General features: G+C 39.0%; 1 pseudogene; it reads left to right on the forward strand.

Moving 5' to 3' along the window:
* The first annotated feature begins 18617 nt into the window (after nt 1-18617).
* Nucleotides 18618-19331, forward strand: LOC134346460 (RNA-binding protein 25-like; annotated as a pseudogene).
* The last annotated feature ends 297 nt before the right edge of the window (nt 19332-19628 follow it).

Consider the following 19628-nt stretch of genomic DNA (forward strand, 5'->3'; position numbering starts at 1 on the left):
TATCCCCATAACCTTTGATTCTGCTATCTTTAAGAGCTCCATCCATCACTTTCTTGAAAACATCCAGAGACTTGGCCTCCATAGCCTTCTGGGGCACAGCATTACATATATCCACCACTCTCTGGGTGAAAAAACTTTTCCTCAACTCCGTTCTAAATGGCCTACCCCTTATTCCTACCCCTTTGTTATGGTGTCTACGTAGCTGGATCCGGATAAGCTATTGGTGATTTTTTACTCCTTGGAACTTGAAGCTTTCGACCTTCTTGATCTCAGCAACAGTAGCATAAACAAAAGCATGTGCACTGCCCCCTTTCCTGATCAATGACTGGCTCTTTTGTTGAGAGAAACGTTGCCATGATGTCATGCTACTAGGGTCTCCATCTCCTTTCTGTACTCTGACTCATCATCCCTAGGGATTTACCCACTATGGTATCAGTTGCAAACTTGTAGATGAAGTTAGAGCAGAATTTGACTGTGCAAACATGAGTGCAGAGGGAGTAAATGAGGGGCTGAGTATGCTGCTTCTTGTCAATGGTAACCTTCAAGATAAAAATAGTGTAAGATTTGGCACTGATAATGATATTGATTGGGTGGGAAGACTATCTCTTCTTGATGTAATCATTGCCAGACAGTTTTGTAGCGCAATCATTGTTTGGTACATATCAATTCCTGTCTGAAAGTTGTCTCGATCTGGAAAGTCATGGGTTATTGAGGAACTCTTACTAACTCTTATTAAAAACTAATCTCGCAGTGTTCTCTTAATGGTAATCTGGTGTAACCAGAAGTGAACCTACAGGTTTAGCAGTAGAATTAGCATTGATGTACTTGTGTATTGTTAAATTAGTCGATGGAGTGTCTATTTCACCACCATAAAGTAGGAGCAACACATTGATCCCTAAAATAATAAATTCTACTCATCCACTGTTCAGTTTTATGAGATAGCTAAACTCTACATGCAGAAAATATTCAAATAGCTGAAAAGTTCTCAATTACTTTATGGAAGAAGCGTTAGCATTCTTTTCCTGAGTTGCACTGCATGTCAATACCACATATGAACTTCCTTGAACTGTCATGTCTCTTGAAGCAAGATGATCAGTAGTCTTGCCCATATATAGCATAGTGAATACTGGAATATTTCTATGCATGAGAGATGAAATCTGGTATATATTATTTATTCTGGCATTGTCTTCAAGTAGACTCTAAGCAGGTACTTGTTGAGGATATTTTGTCTCCAACATTTGTTTATTGATGTTTGCCACAATTTGTGATGTGTTCTTCTTTCCCCACATGGATTCATGTTAAATGTGTCTATTATCAAGAAGGGGAGGGAACGTCGATTCAGACCATGAGAGGCCTGCGTCGGGCATTTTCATGCCTTACAAGGCGCAGATTGGAAGTCTGTGTGGGGCGCCACTCCTCGCACAGACTAGAGCAATGTGTGATTAAGTGCCTTGCTCAAGGGCACAAACACACTGCCACAGCTGAGGCTCGAACTAGCGACTTTGAGATAACTAGACGAACACCTTAACCACTTGGCCACGTTTAAGATGTCATGGTAAGATATCAAGAAGGCAAACGTTTAAGATGTCACGGTAAGGGGAAAGCTCTCTTGTTTACTAAGCACCTTCGTCTACGCATCACATACAGTTTTTCAGAGTCAGTTGACAAAATTGCTCCACATATTTCTCTTGAGAAACAACAGATTAAATTTAAAAATGTTATGAGAGACAATGACCAGAAGTCACTCAAGGCTATCAGTCTGTCAGGTAGCTCATTAGGAGAACTATGCATTTAAGTCCACATCCTATAAAGTTAAAATAGCCCAGTATTTTTATTAACGTGATTCAAGGATAAGCATTAAACACAACAGAGCATAGAACACATAGTTCAAACTTTGAACAGAACTCTTCTATATCTAAATAAGAGAGTTCACAATTTAACTTTTCATTTGAAAGATGCCTCCACGGATTGTGTGGAATTCTGTGAATGTTGTTGTGAACCTGGATTCTGAGCTCCACTTTCATGAAGCTTCAATCATACTGCAGAGCATGCTACCACTGAGGATGCAATATAATAGACTCTAATCAGGCAGTGAGCCAGCCCCTCAGCTGGAATACGCTTCACTCAAGATAAACCAAGGTACAGCCTGCACTCCTAAAAACTGGACAAGCTTCATGCCCCAGCATTCAGCAGGGAATCAACAGGCTTTGTAATGACCTTTAAAAAGGGTCTGTGAGCTAAAGGAAATTCTGGAGGAATTATTCATGCAAAGACACAAAATAGGATTAGATCAAATAATGATAAATATCTCTTTGATTTACAATCCACAAATTTGGATTCAATCTTAATGTTTTTTTGGAACTATTAGTACTGATGAAACATCTTTGACTTAAAACATTATTTCTCTTTCCACAGATGTTGCTTGACCAGTTGAATTATTCCAGTATTGATGTTTTAATTTCCAGTACTTGCATTTTTTTAGATTTATTTAGTTTTATTTTCATTTTTAGAACTGAAATTTTTGTTTCAGAGAATTCTACTGATTAAAGTGCTGATAAAGCCAGAATTTTTCCTATCAAGCAACACACATAAAAGTTGCTGGCAGCAGGCCAGGCAGCATCTCTAGGAAGAGGTACAGTCGACGTTTCGGGCCGAGACTCTTCGTCAGGACTAACTGAAAGAAGAGTTAGTAAGAGATTTGAAAGTGGAAGGGGAAGGGGGAGATCCAAAATGCTAGGAGAAGACAGGAGGGGGAGGGATGGAGCTAAGAGCTGGAAAGTTGATTGGCAAAAGGGATATGAGAGGATCATGGGGCGGGAGGCCGAGGGAGAAAGAAAGGGGGACGGGCAAAGCCCAGAGGATGGGCAAGGGGTATAGTGAGAGGGACAGAGGAAGAAAAAGGAGAGAGAGATAAAGAGTATATATACATATATATATATATTTATAACAATAAATAATGGACGACTGCATTGGCGCTGCTTCCTGCACGTGTGCCGAGCTCGTTCACTTCATTAACTTTGCCTCCAACTTTCACCCTGCCCTCAAGTTTACCTGGTCCATTTCTGACACCTCCCTCCCCTTTCTAGATCTTTCTGTCTCTATCTCTGGAGACAGCTTATCCACTGATATCTGCTACAAGCCTATGGACTCTCACAGCTATCTGGACTATTCCTCTTCTCACCCTGTCTCTTGCAAAAATGCCATCCCCTTCTCGCAATTCCTCCATCTCCGCTGCATCTGCTCTCAGGATGAGGCTTTACATTCCAGGACAAAGGAGATGCTACACATTCCCTTACACTTCCTCCCTCACTACCATTCAGGGTCCCAGACAGTCCTTCCAGGTGAGGCGACACTTCACTTGTGAGTCAGCTGGGGTGATATACTGCTTCCGGTGCTCCTGATACGGCCTCCTATATATTGGTGAGATCTGGCGCAGACTGGGAGACCGTTTCGCTGAACACCTACGCTCTGTCCGCCAGAGAAAGCAGGATCTCCCAGTGGCCACACATTTTAATTCCACGTCCCATTCCCATTCTGATATATCTATCCACAGCCTCCTCTACTGTAAAGATGAAGCCACACTCAGGTTGGGGGAACAATACCTTATATTCCGTCTGGGTAGCCTCCAACCTGATGGCATGAACATTGACTTCTCTAACTTCCGTTAATGCCCCTCCTCCCCCTCGTACCCCATCCGTTATTTATTTATTTTATATATATATTTATATATTCTTTTTCTCTCGCTCTTTTTTCTCCCTCTGTCCCTCTCACTATACCCCTTGCCCATCCTCTGGGCTTCATCCCTCCCCCTTTCTTTCTTCCTAGGCCTCCCGTCCCATGATTCTCTCATATCCCTTTTGCCAATCAACTGTCCAGCTCTTAGCTCCATCCCTCCCCCTCCTGTCTTCTCCTATCATTTTGGATCTCCCCTTCCCCCTCCCACTTTCAAATCTCTTACTAGCTCTTCTTTCAGTTAGTCCTCACGAAGGGTCTCGGCTCGAAACGTCGACTGTACCTCTTCCTAGAGGTCCTGCCTGGCCTGCTGCGTTCACCAGCAACTTTGATGTGTGTTGCTTGAAATTCCAGCATCTGCAGATTTCCTGGTGTTTGCATTTTTCCTATCAAAGTACCTTTGCCTGATTACAGTCAAAACGTGAGACAGGATGAACTTCTCTTGAAAGGGCAGTGGGCTAAGTCACTGACACAAGAGTGAGAAAAAGCATTTCACAGACATCCAGCAATCAGACAAGTCTAGGGTGAAGACTCAAATTTAGGAGTAAAGGTGGGAGAGGGGTGCATAGTTTGTTATATAAATCATATAGTTAGCGGCAAGATTTGCATTATAAAAAAATTCGGCAGGATGTAAGGAATTGTGAACAGGCCCAGTATACATGGAAACAGACTTCACTTGAGTGATAACCCTCAACCAATGCTTGAAGCCAAGTAAGGAGAACTATACAGAAAAGCAACACCAGGTTAAAGGAAAATGCAGATAATTATTGATGTTATATTTCTTTCTTTCTTTTTTTTTAAATTTTATTTTTATTTGGATAAGGAGTTCACAATTATCATGTACTTTTTTCACACATATAACCTTTTCCATTTTTTATATGTATAAAACTACAATTATTTATACATTCTTAAGTACACATTGAGATGATATAAAAGCAAAATAAACATTTAAATAGATAATTATGTACTGTGGTAAATCTAACCTATTAGGCTAAGTAATGAAATTAGTTGTTAAGAAAAATGGTAATAATAGTTTCCATACAACCCTTCTGGACCATTTCCACTGGTCCAAAATGTTGCATACAAGCCTATATACCAACCATTGTAGGTGTTTATATCCCAATTTGTTCGTGCTTGTTCCTGTTATATTTCTAAGCATAATGAACCATTAAGTTAGCGTTTTTGTGAGCTTTGTCTGGTTTTATCTCATTAGGTTGGATTTAGGAATCATATGATTATTAGGGAGATCGTAGATAACTACCTACAGATTTTTGGTGCCCATGCACCAGGTGGCATCCATGGGCCCGTAGATCAGTACATGGGATCGTTAAATGATAATGCAGCTGCATCCTACTCCTAAAAGGATTTGGTGAATGGGAAGAAATTTTTCTGGATAACAGTGGTGTGGTAGTCGCATTTTGGCAGAGAACAATTTAATCAACAAGGGAACATCAGTAATGCAGAGAAAGGTTGCAGAGGAAGACTGGGGTGATGAAGGATTTTTAAAAGAGTTGTTAGAGGATAGATAAGAAAGAGATGGCAGGGAAAGAATGGAGGTAAGTAAATGCAGGTAAATGCAGAAAGAAAGGAATGCAAAAGAAGTAGTGTGTCTGAATTGTGGTGACTCAAACAATGAAGTCCATGAGCTACACAGGAAGCTTGAAGCAGGTTCTGATTATTCAGTGTGTGAGCAAGAGATTGAACAGCTTCAGTAGAATCACAGAGGCAGAAATATATTGATGATTCCTTGAAAGGGGTGCAACATGTGGTGCAGGAATTCAGAAAAGGAAACTATGGAACGCAATGAGAAAGATGTTGGCAGCATATGGCAAGATGCCCAGGAAGAGACATAAAACAACTCCAGTGGTAATGATGAAACTTACACTTCTCTGGTAGTAAAAGAAGTAAGAAGCAATTTTGGAATCCTCTAATGGGGAGAAGATATAGAAGGATGTTTTTTTTGTGAGTGGAAATAATGCCTGTGATATAGGTTTTGATAAATCTGAGGAAGAGAAGATTCTATTTTTCATTCTGGTGGAGCAGTTCTGTTGAACTCTCAGTGACTTGGAACAAGTTAAACAGTGAGTTAGGGAAGAGATCACCCACTTAAGGTCATGGCACAAAATATTCAGGGAAAGAAGGAATATCTACAAGAATTTTATAGAAGTTTATGACATGTTTACAAAGCAAAAAAAAAGCAGAGATAGATTAGAATCAATTGCCAGAAGGTGATCTTTGACAATCCACAGAACCTATTCTAATGTAACCGTGGCAAGACTAGATTTATAAGGACACAAGTTTGACAGAAAGCTTGAGCTGAGGAGGCTGATTGTACTTTGGACAAGAAGTTGGTCAAGTGGGATAAGAACCAAAAGGAGGGAATAAAATAAATTAAATCATTCACAGGAAAAGAACCAGCCCCTAAAGAGGGCATCAGAGGCAGTGGTAATATGAAGGAACCAGCTTAGAAGGACTTCCAAGTGCAGGGAATGATAAAACTGCAGTGCTTTGCTATTTGTCTTGGGATTACTGTGTGCTAAGGATAAGTACATAGAAAGGTTCTTGGGAACAGAGGATCTAAGGATCTAATAGTCCGACTGGCCCAAGGTGTGGTGAAGGTAAGCTAGAGAAAAATGCAATCCCATCTAAACAAGATAGAGAGAAATCTAAATGAGAAACCTCTTCATCCTTTGGGCAATGAAGGAGCAGTAATGTCTCTTGCGCCCATCCAGTTGAGACAACCATAGAAGAATGAGCATAGATTTAATAGTCAGAAAGAAGACAGGGAATATCTGTTTGAAATAGAGGCAACAGATACATGTGAAGAATTTGCAGAATTCCAGTTAGTGGCAAACCCTATGTTTAGGAGAATTTCCAGGGCAAAAAAAGATCTTGCTGGTGCAGTATCAAAGCTCTTCCATGTACAAATGGTACCACCTGCAACAGAGTGGGCACACTAACAAAACAGCATGAGGAGAGAGGAACATTGGGATCAGACTGGATGAAAGCAAATAGCTTGTTCCCAGCTTAGATTGATCATTACATGTGGGAGGGCTTTGTAAGGTTATGTGTTCTGCTGGTTGGCCAAAGAAAGGTGTATGGTTTCAGGGGAGGGAAGCACTCATGAAAAAAAGGGAGTGGGGTAAAAGCTGTTAAAGAGGAGGAAAGGACAACAGTTTCCCAATGAAGAGAATCATATAAGAATAATAGGAATAAAGATAGTTGCTTGGGGCAGGTATCAAAGAAAACTCATCGAAAGTGATATAATTTCATTTTCCTTTAAAATTATATAATTAACTTTAATTAAAATAATTAAAATTATAAAAAATATAATTTTCCTTTAAAATAAAGACTATCATGGGCTTTAAGGCCTCTGGTATACAAAAACACACTAACGTGTCTATTTATGAAGGATTGCAATGATTGGAGGACAGTACATAAGAGGATTTCGGCTTGTGTCCGAGAGTCACCATTATGGTCAAATTAATTAACAGTATAGCATATTCCATGAAATATAAGATAGCTCTGCTGAGCTTTGGTCACCTCGGCAGGGGACAAAAAGAGTAAACAATTAAGATCACCTTTGAAGGGCAGTAGTACATCTGGTTATGTCTACAACTTGGATTCCATAATGGTCTATCAGTTCTCCAACAGTGTATAGATAGAGCATTGTTTGGAAGGATTTGCTGGGATAGTCTCACAGAAAATGCTGAGAAATAAAGGGGATTGACAAAGAGTTGCTGCAGCTCATTTCAGGATGTGGACTAAAGGTAAACGCTAAAATGGTTCCCATAAGACAAAAGAGGCCCATCTCAGTGCAACTAAACTGAAAGAAAGTTTCACTTTTAAATTTTCTTAAAGTCTCATTGGAGATTTCTGTAGGAATAACCAGAACTTTGCATACATTAAAACAGAAATTAGCTAAATGACACAGCATAGAAGAGTGCTTTACGTTCAAGGAAAAGATACAATCAGCTCAACTATGCGAATAATGAAATAATTTTGGACTGGAATGTGCAGCTACAGAAGTTTGTTTGCAAACCGTATTGTTATAATTGGTACTTGGGAATCTTAGCTTGGTAGAACTGTCTTCTCAGACATGAACTCAAAAGAAATAATATATTTATCAAGTGAAGAACATCAATTAGTACCTACTGGATGATTATGCATTTTACAGTTCCCCTGAAAATTGGGTAGCAACCCGACATGATTCTTGATGTAAGGACGGGGTTCTGCCCAGCCCCACTTTCGGTAGGTGCACTGTGTCATTAGGATCATATGAAATGAAGGTGTAATTACTGAATCATCCAAGCCCTGTAAATTATTTGGGAAAGGTGAGGAAAACAGGCTCAGTATCAGAATCGGGTTTACTTTCACTGAAATACAGTATGTCATGAAATTTGTTGTTTTGTAGCAGCAGTACAGTGCAAGTCATAAACCATGGATTATAATAAAAATAAATAAATAATGCAAATAACAAGGAAGTGTTCATGGGTTCATGGACCATTTAAAAATCTGACGGAGGAGGGGAAGAATTTGTTGCTGAAACATTGAGTGTAAGTCTCCTCGCTGATGGTAGTAATGAGAAGAAGACATACCCTGACTGGTGAGTGTCCTTAATGACTGAGGCAGCACTGTTTGGAGATGTCCTTGATAGTGGGTTGGCTTGTACCAGTGGTAGAGGAGACTGAGTCTGCAACTCTGCAAGTACCTTCAAGCTTGTGCATTGGAGATTCCGTACCACACAATGATGCAACCAACCTGAATGCTCACCTTGGTACATCAGTAAAAATTCCCTCGAATTTCCTCAAACTCCTAACAATATAGAACCATTGTTGTGCCTTCTTCATGATTGCGTCAATGTGTTGGGACCAGGACAAATGCTCAAAGATGTAGACACCCAGGAACTTAAAGCGGCTCACTCTTTCCACTGCTGAGCCCTTAATGAAGATTGGTATGTTTTCTCCCAACTTTCCCTTCTTGAAGCCGTCAATCAATTCCTTGGTCCTGCCGATGCCTAGTGCAAGGTTGTTGTTGGGACACCACTCAACCAGTTGACTTACCTCATCCTGTACACCTCCTCCTCAATCTTTTGTGATTCCGCCAGCAACAGTGATATCACTGGAAAATTTATGGATGGCATTTCCCTAGAGTAGAGAGACTAGTGCAGCTGGCTAAGCATACATCTCTGAGGTGCACCTGTGTTGATTGTCAGAAAGGAGGAGACATAATTACAGTAGGGGAGATGCTGGAAACAGAAGGAAGATTTTTGAAGTGCAATCACCCAGAGGGAAGTGATGTTATAAAAAATAGGGTTAAAATATATACTAAAAGGGTTAAAAGCAGATGGGATATGGAATTTGGAAACCAAGTAATAAAAAAAGCAATATTTTAATACCATAAGGCAGGAGCAAAATTAAGTCATTCAGTCCATCCTGTCTGCTCTACCATTCAATCACGGCTAATTTATTTTCCCTCTTAACCTTATTCTCCTGGTTTCTTCCTATAGCTTTTGACACCATAACCAATTTTATATCTATCAACCTCCACTTTAAATATTCCAAATGACTTGGCCTCCATAACCATCTGTAGAAATGAAGTCCACAGACTCACCACCCTCTAGCTAAAGAAATTCCTCCACATGCCTGTTTTAAAAGGATGTTGTTTTATTCTGAGTCTGTGTCCTCTGGTCCTAGACTCCCCCACAAAAGAAAACATCCTCTCCATGTCCAATCTATCTAGGCTTTTTAATATTTGATAGGTTCCAATCAGATTCTCTCTCATTCTTCTAAACTACTGAGATTACAAACCCACAGCCATCAAACATTCCTCAGGCAGTATGTTAACCCTGCTCACGAATCTCGGCTGGACTCCCTCCAATGCCAGCACATCCGTTCTTAGATATAGGGCACAAAACTACTCACTGTACTCCAAATGTGATCTGATCACATCAATGTCAGGATGTAAACCCTCAGCACATCCCTCGTTGAAATGGCTGTATTATCTGAGTGAGAAGCAAGTAGTATTACCTGCGGTTGCATTTGAGAATCTCCCTTAATTCCGAAAAATCAAGGATGTATATCAACTATGCGAAACACCATTTAAGAGGATGGTGATGCAAGTGGTTAGGAGCAATGAAGGGAAAAAGCCCAATTTCCAACACAAAGCAAAAATGCACAGTAAAACTGCAAATGAAATGAAAATGCAATTATCTTGTTAAAGGAGGTGCCATGGAGGCTGTGCTTTGAGACCTTGTGCAAGCTGCATCAGGAAGAGCAGTGGTAGCAGCAGCTGAACCAGTAAGAGCGATGGCCATAGGGAAGCAAAGGATGCAGATTCAGTACTCAGGAAGGCATTAGACACGCTGGAAAAGGGGGATTTTTTTGAAAAACCACATGAGTTAATGACAGGGAGACCCATGAGAATTCCAATCCACATATTAGTACCTGTTGAAAGAAAAAGATAAAAGTAACTGCAGAAAAATTGCTGGAAACATTGGCCGAAATGTCAAACCATTTGGATAAATTTGAAGTTACATAAACCACAAGAGAGGAACAATAGGGATTGGGTGAAAGTAAGGCAATTTTCATTCATAGATATGTGTGACCTGCTGTTTAAGAAACTGTACAATAGTGTGTTAAATGCTTGCCCAATAGTGCCGATGGTACAATTACCCAAGGGGGTAAAATTGGTTTCATGTGAATAAAATTAAACCATATAAATTCAAATGAAACACAAAGAGTGAATGAAATATGGTGGACAATGGAAAAGTATAATATATTATATACTGTATATAATCTTGTGAGACTCAGCAAGAGCCAGTGAGACTGATAGAAAAAAACTGGTGGCAGAGGGCCAAACAAGAAGATACAGGTAACAAGATTGAAAATGCCAGAGTGGAGTCTCAAGCAACTGCATATGCTGGAACCTGGAATGAAAAAAATAAACCACTGGAAGAACTCAGTGGGTTAAGCAGCATCTTGGGATGGTAGACATTATGGGTCGAGACCCTGATTCAGTACTGATATAACTTGCAAGTTTGCAACTACTGTTGAAATTGCAGCAACAACTGCCAAAGGATTCCACCCTTTGCCAGGCAGAAAAGTGATGGTGACCTGTAGTTAGAAAGGAGACTTGTTCCAGATGTAATGACATTCATCAATCATTCTACACACACACCTGTTCCTGCAATCAATCATTCTACACACACACTGTGCCAAACTTACTAGATGGAAGTTCATGGCAAATTTAGAGCTGGAAATAAGGGAATTCTACCCAAGCAATATCTGCACAGGGAATGAAATTCACAGAGGAGGTCACCTACACAATACCGTTACTACTATGGAGAAGGCAGAGGTAATTTGTACAGGGTGGTTCCTGAATACACTAAACAATTCACATCATTTGGCAAAGTTTGGGTTGGAAGACTACCATTCACTAGAAGAAATGTCCTTGCAAGTACTCTGAAATCACACTTGGAAACACTATAAAATACGCAATGAAATCTTTGAAAGATGCCTACACTAGATTCACTGGATAAAAGATACATGTGCACATTAAATCTGGTGCCAACCCACAAAAAGCACATCTTGACTGGAGCCAAATGGAAAAGCAAACTGGTTAAAACGAAAAACAGTGAAAATGAATCACAGTGAACTGTAAATCCCAACCATGATAGTCCCTGAGGCTGACAAGACAACTGGATTATCAAACAACTACATGTGAGCAGCCAATCGGGCAGTCAATGATGAGTAGTAATACTCACTGCTGACATCTCAACATCTGTATGCAGACTTGCCAGAAGCCGAGATTTTCATTGTTAATTTTTTCCCAATTTGATACTGATGAACAGAGCAATCAGTAACTCAGCATAACTGCACATAAATATCTGAACACTTCTACCATATTCAAAGTTCAAAGTTCATTTACTATCAGTATGTATAAATTATACAACCCTGAGATTTATCTGCTTACAGGCAGCCACAAAACAAGAAACACAAAATAACCTAATTAAAATAAAAATCAACACCTAATGTGCAGAGAAAGAGAAAAAAAAAACACAAATCATGCAAACAATAGAAGCAAGCAAAAACATTCCAAATTGAGTCCATACATCTGATTCCCCAGAGCAGCCAGAGTAGGCCCAAGCCTCAGTCTCGGGTCATCGTATAGTGGGGCAAATTGCCATGAAGCATGCAGACACGAAGCACAGCAGCCAGAGCAGTTCACAGCTTCAGCACCACGGAGAGAGGAATAAACATCGCGGGAGAGTAGGCGAAATTGGCCTGACTCTCACCTCAGGTCCCAATACCTTGCCTTTCAAACTCTCACTGGTCAAACTCCTGCCTATGTAAAAGAACAATCTTCTCTCCACTACAGCTAATACAGAAAATAACCTATGGAATATGGAGGAAGTTCATAAAAGCCACCACCACTTAAATTCCAACTTTCTTCCTTCCATAGCAGCCTCCAGAATGAAGAAATGGGCAGTTTTGTGGGTATAGGAATTGTATACTTTTCCAAACAAAACACTATTGTAAATGCTTTACTCAAATTGACACCTGAAGATTCTGATGCTGCTAATGAAAGCACAATTTTCATATTCCTAGCATGGATAATGACATTGTTCTTCAGGATTTGAGGTATTGGTGATATGAAAACCAAGTGCTAAGCCTGTTTTGACAAACCTTTTTTGGTTTTACTTCATTTAAAACAAATGTTGCAAGCTTGTTTGTACATTCCAAGAACAGAGTGGTTCTAATAATTCCATCAATAGAAATTTCAAACTTCTAATACATTAATTCTCAAGGCAATGTATTGATCCAATGACTCACAGCTGCAGAAGTTTCTCTGGTGATACCTCAGGCTATGCCTATATGAACATAAATGCAGCACTTGTAACGGTTGTAATACAGCTTCTATATTACAAGAACGTTGGAAGTAAGAGCATGGGATAGATATTCCCAATATTCTGAAAACATGGATTTAGATTAATTACTTTCAGTACATACCAGAATTGTAAACATGAACTCTTTCTGAAGTTTCACATCTTAACCATGTATTGATAAAATTTTATATTGGTGACAATATGCATTTAGCCACTGTGCCAGCAACATCACTATTACAGACAAAAGAGGAAAACACCTGGAAAAACTGCCAAAGAGAATTAGTTTATGATTTGGGTCTTCAACCTTTCCACAGATGTTGCCTGACCTGCTGAGTTTTCTAGCACCTGATGTTTTCCACATTTACAGCTTTTGCATTAAAAAAATTATTACAGACATAGATGTCCCAGAAACAGCAATCAAACAGCAAGTGTCAATTTCCACCAATCTTCTAAAGCAGAAAGCCAGAAAAATACCATGGGTAGTTCTAACCTTATGTAATATATAGCACGGACTTGATGGTATTCACAGTTCTGATGAGAGTACATTGAGCTCCATACTTGACCATAGAATACAGAATAAGAAACAACACTACTGCACTGTGAAGAGGGAAGGTTGAAGCATTGATTTCTACTGATACATAAACATGAGGTCACTTTGGTCTCTCATAACCATAGGAGAGTAATAATAGTGAGATTCTAAAACAGCAATACAAAACAACAGAGATGAATAGGTTAAATATAAGCTCCAGTGGGAAGTCTTCCTGAAGTAATTGGGCTAAATAGTTTGCGCAAGTTACCAACACGGAAATAACTTTTCTCCCATGGGAACTTTCTCAACAACCAAATGCTTTGCGCTTGATTCCACTTTTCTTCATGTGATGATCTGATAGTTGAGATTAGTTCATTTCCAGCTGCTTTAGTACTAGACACACTTGTTATTCTGGGACAAACGTCAGTTATACATCCAACATTCCTTGAGAATGCATTACCGAGTAGCCTAGAGAACTGGCCAAAGTCCATTTTACTTCAGTTGCAAATATGAAAAAAGTGAATAAAGATACCAATAATGCCAAGGATGGGTTCCACAAACCAATAAACTTTACAAGGAAGGCAAATCTGTTCTAAACTCCTGGGATAGAATCAAAGAGTATTTGAAGTTGTGTGTGTGTGTGTGTGTGTGTGTGTGTGTGCGTGTGTCTATAAGAGAGAAAGAAAGAGAGAAGGAAATCTAAAATTTATAGAAAACTATCCTCAATATGCATGCTTAGCATGCAGTCAAGCATTGAATATGCATTTTCCTCCATCTCTATTGACTTCTAATGGAATTAAATTTTGTGAATGCCATGTTGAAAACCAGTAATGGAATATGTTGATGAAAGAGACTACGGATGAACTGATGAATTTTCACCACTTAATTTCAACAGAAATCAAAGAGGTCTATTTGTATTTTGTAGGATGACTGGTACATTGTGTCCCTTTAAAAAAAGAAAAGTTTTTTTTCTTTTCATAAGAACACACTTCTATTTTTTATAATAGTTCATTATAATTTGAGAGAGAAGTTCATGGAATAGATTATTATAATAATAGCAGATATGTGTTCTTATGAAAAGAAAATCTCTGACCCCAATCTAAACAGGCTTCATCACAAAATATTCTGAATACAGCACTGCACTAAAGTTTTAAGCTCATATGTATAGTTTATCTGTCTAAGACTCTTACAAGGTACTGCAGTAATTTTATCTATTGCACTGTACTGATGCCACAAAAAAATCATGAGATATGTGAGTGATGATAAACCTGATTCTGATATGGGTCCGTATTGTGGACTGGGAGTGGGAAGAGGGCAGGAAGAGGGGAATCATGTTTGGGAAAAGGAGTAGGGAGAGAAGAGAGAGCAGGAAGCATCAGTGAGACATTCTGTAAAGATCAATAAACTGATTATTCGGAATCAAATGGCCTTACCTGGTGTCCGAGGATTGGATGTGTCCCCACCCACACTACCCCTCGCCTCCAGCATTCCTTCTCCACCACCTGTCTCACACTCCTCCTGTGGCATTCCCACTCACTATTCCCAACATTTTTTTGCTCCCGCCAGATTGACAAACTCACTCTCTGCTTCACGTTGACAAATACAATGTTGCGCAGAATTCATATGCACATTAGCTACAAGTCTTAGATTTTTGCACAGTGCTGTACACCTGTCTTATTTCAGATGTTGTATCAAAATTCTGATTTGATGGAGGCAGACGTGAGAGTATGGAGGAACATCTGGAGAAACTTCTGAAATGCCCGCTTCGCTGCCACTGCTACTGTGTGGTAACCAGAATCTCTGGAGCAGAAGGCCCCGAATCCTCGGCTTTGCTTGTTTCAGTGGCCGGGGCTAGGTCGAAGGCGCTCAGCAGAGGATGGCGCTCTGGAGGCTGTATCGGAGGGGCTGGTCAGAGGCTCGAATTTTCAGATGGACGGACTCGGTGTCGGCTGTAGTCGGCTGCTTCCAATGCATCGGCAGTTGTCGGTGCCTGGAGGTTTATGGCAGGGAGTTTCTCCCTTTTGCCGCCTGCTATCAGGGACTCGGGAGTCGATCGGGACTTGAGACTTTTTTTTACCATGTCCATGGTCTGTTCTTTATCAAATTATGGTATTGTTTTGCACGACTGTAACTATATGTTATAATTATGTGGTTCTGGCAGTGTTAGTCTTTGGTTTGTCCTGTTTTCTGTGATATCACTCTGGAGGAACATTGTATCATTTCTTAATGCATGTATGCATTTCTAAATGACAATAAAAGAGGACTGAGTGTTCTCATAATCTAAAAGTGGAAAATGCTAGATTTCTGGCAGGTACCATTTTAGTTCTGTTAGATGACTGTTACTACACAGGTATACTATCTTTTGCCAAGAATCTAAGCCTAAGAGAGATGTGGTAGATGGAATAAGAAAATTGTGGTGTCTTGGAGTCTTAAAAGCATTCATGATTATGTAGTGATGCAAGTTATGATCTGATACTCATGCATTATAGAGGTTCAATCATTACATAAATAAACGTAAATTCATTTGGAACTTCTCTTCATCACACTTCCAGCCTTGAAACATCAGCATTAGTACAAAAGTAGATATTTGTTATATATTTTTTCTAGAATTTTCTAAATAACTTTCTGATAAAGGAAATAAACTTTTGGTTAAAAAATGGTGAAAGAGAGAGAAAAAAAATTAGAGGATTTTGAATGTGAAACAGGTTAAAATTTTATACAGGTATTGATTCAATTTAAACTATCAATAAAAATAGTAATTGTACTAATTAATTCATTGTTTTACAACAATAGAAGGAAAGAGGAACAGCACACAATGCACATTGCTTTACCAGTTCTTGATCTTTGCACTGAAAGATGCTCACTGCTAATTGAAACCAAAATTCTGATTAACTTGGGAAGCAGATTCTTGAGTGTTATAATTTAGTATGCATAGGATAGAGATTTGCATTATTTGAGGATACTTACTCACAACAAAGCACTGTACGAATACATAAGCAAATAACTGATCTTTTTCACTTAGAACTCATGACAATCTGCTGAATGTGGAATAATTCACAAGCAGGGAAGCATGAAATAGTTGATATGACTGTTCTGACACCTTTATTTCAAATTTTCTAAAGCATCTACGAGTTTGTTTTTTGTTTTCTGTTTATAGTTGAACAGTTTCTGTCTTTCCTTAAATTTATTTGATTTATGTTTTAAGTAATGAGGAAGAAAACTTACATTTTGAAGGTGTTCTTTTGCTTAGAATACTTCATTTTATATGTATTTTTTACTGTATTATTGAACAGACTTGTATACATGCCTTGAAAAAGTATTCAGGCCCCACAACTATTTTCACATTACACGTTCTCATTTTCGGAATTTTAAATAATTGAAGTAGAATTTTTTGAACTAATCTACAAAACATTGTGCATTATGTTAAATCTAATGAAAATTTTCAAAACTTGTCAACAGTTTACTAAAAATTAAAAACCAAAATTGTAAGGCTGAAAAAATATTCATCTCCTTTGTAACTACTACACTGACTTTCCGGTGCAATAGTGTATATTATCTTACAAATTCACCCAATGTGTTGACGTAGAAATTTGGAGGACCACCTGTTTTCAATGAATTCATAAGAATAAAGACAAACACCCCCTCTATATGTAAGGTCCAGCAGTATAGTAGATTTTCAACAGACCAAACCAAAATGAACACAAAAGAACATTCAAAACTAGTCAGGGAAATGATAAAAATGAAGCATAAATCTAAGGAAGGGTACAAGACCATCTCAAAGGCACTGAACACACCTTGGAGCTCATCATGGAAAAGTGGAAAAATATGAAATTGCAGCCACACTGCCTAGGTCAGGCCTTCCTCTAAACTTAATCACTGGAGAAGAACGGCATTTGTAAGAGAGGCTGAGAGACCAACAGTCACTCTGAGTGAACTGCAGAAGTCCAGCGGCTGCAACTGGAGATGAAGTTTGTGGCTTCAGAATCTCTAAAGCCTTGCACAAAAATGGTGTTTATGGAAAAGTGGCAATGAAGAGCCCTGCCTACAAAAAAAGCATGTCCTTGCCCATAAGAAACTTTGCAAAGCATCACCTAGAAGATATTATAAAGATGTGGAAGAAAGTCGTGTGCTCGGATGAGACTATTCCTGCAGAAAGCAGAGGGTTGAGGGGGAGAAGAGGGAGGAGGTAAATATGCATTTGGTGGTAAGATCCTGTTCAAGATGGTGGAAGTTGCAGAGAATGATAGGTTGGATGTGGAGGCCCATGGGATGATAGGTGAGGAGAAGAGGAACTAAATCCCTGTTAGGGAGGCGTGAAGATGGGGTGAGCACAGATGTCCAGGAAGTGGAAGAGACGCAGGTGAGGGCAGCAACAATGGTGGGTCTCAGACTATTATTTCTTTTTCTCTTTCTCAACTTGTACTAAATTTGTTATGTTCATTTTGCTGTTTACTTTTGTGCACATGTAAGTTATATATAATTGATACCAATTTGAGTTGATGTTAACTGTTGTGTAATTAATAATTCAGTAGCATTTAAGCAATATTGTAAATGTATTGTTTGATTATGCACTCTTGTTTGTTTAAATTGTTTGAATGTGGCTGAATTGAAGAGATTGTATGATATTGTCAGTTGAAAATGGGTTTAATGATGCACCTGGAGATCATTTAGCTTGTGGAATTTTACAAGAAAGTATTTAAAAATGGCTCCTAATGGAAGCTCTACTTGCATTTCAAAGAGCAGTTGAAACTGCTGTACCATTGGAAACTGCAGACTGAGATGCAATTAAGAATGAAAGTAAGCATGAACAAAATTCCAACATCTAAACAGAAACAGACCTGGTCAAACAAATTGTTTTACCGTTTTGGCAAGGGCTCACAAACACCAGACCAATGCAGATTTAATGGTGAAACTTTCAGAAAATGCAACAAAGTAGGGAACAAACAAAGAGTATGTTGGGCAGACAAAAGTAAATGGATGCACAGAGAAAAGGAAAAGCTAAAACATCAAGTTGCAGTTTCAAAAACAAATTTGAGTGCTGCTGATGAAAAATCTGATAATGATGAGAGTGATACAGGACTGAGTAGCCTTGAGACTTATAATGTGAAGCTAACAATAGACAGGCAATATGGCTTGCACCAGAATTGAATGGCAATTTAATTAAATGAGGATTGAACACTGGTTTGGCTGTTTCAGTCATTCCGTAAAATAAGTTTGAACAACATTTCAAAGATACTAAACTGAAGCCTTAAGATATCCAACCCAGAGCTTAATTTGGAGAAAAGAAAACTCCTGTGAGAATGAAATTTGTAACAGTGAAATACAACAACCAACAGCCATATTGGGCTTGTATGTGGTAAAAACAGGAGGGCTAGCATTGTGGGGACATGATTGGCTGAGACAACTGCTAGTTGATTGGAGATCATGCAGCATGCACATCTCCTGCAAGAGAGTAAAAGTGAATTAAGAATGGTACTGGATGATGTTAAAACTGACTCTGTATTGTACACCAAGAACCATTGCCCAGCAGAGGGCAAACAGGTGTTGGTGCCAACCTCTGTGCCTCTGGTGGGAATGCATATTGGATCAAGGAAGGATCATCCTGCTCAGGGGAATTGTGAAAATGACCAAAAGCAGTGGTCCAACTCCCCACAGCTTTTGTAGGCGGTATATCAGAAAAGGCTTCTGATATGCTAATCAGGTGGTTACTTAAGAAATGTGGCTTAGTTTTCATCTGGAAGAGAGTCCAAGGACCTTCAGGAAAGTTGCAAGCATTTGGTTTTTGTGAGTATAGAAAACCAGAATCTACTCTGTGTGCATTTAGAGAATTGCATGAACTTCAAGTGAGAGACAAAAAGCTGCTTGTAAAAGTAGATGCAAAGACCAAAGCCCCACTGGATGAATGGAATGCCAAAAAGAAAGGAGTCAGTGGTGATACAAAAACAGGGGATTCATCAGATGATGCTGTCGATGAGGAAACCAAAAGAGATCAGATCGTCAAGGGAAAAATAAAAGGATAAATAAGAGAACTCCAGTGAACTAAATTCACCTTCCCAAGATCAAGATGTACAAACTAGAAGGGAAAAAGAAGGAGAAGAAATGTGTCTACAACTGTCAGAACCCATTTCCTGCTGTATCAGCGTCAACTCCTACAACCATAATGGTAGAGTGCCCAAAACCTGAAATGGTTTTATATCATGTACTGTGTTTGTCGTTCAGATGTGCTCTATATTGAGTTAAAGTTAATAGCTAAACAGGGAGGAATGTTGTGCACTTAATATTTCAGTAGCACTTGAGTAATATTGTAAATATATTGTTTGATTAAGCATTCTTGTTTGTTAAAATAATTCATTACGTGTCCTATGTAAAAATACTGTAAGCGAATTGCATATGTCATCACATTACCGTGTAATGTGTGTGCATCTTGCTTAAAGTAAACATGAAGTTAGAATCACAGTTTGGACTTCCATCTTTTCTTAT

The sequence above is a fragment of the Mobula hypostoma genome, chromosome 1 (genome assembly GCF_963921235.1).
Source record: "Mobula hypostoma chromosome 1, sMobHyp1.1, whole genome shotgun sequence".
In the NCBI taxonomy this organism is placed as follows: Eukaryota; Metazoa; Chordata; class Chondrichthyes; order Myliobatiformes; family Myliobatidae; genus Mobula; species Mobula hypostoma.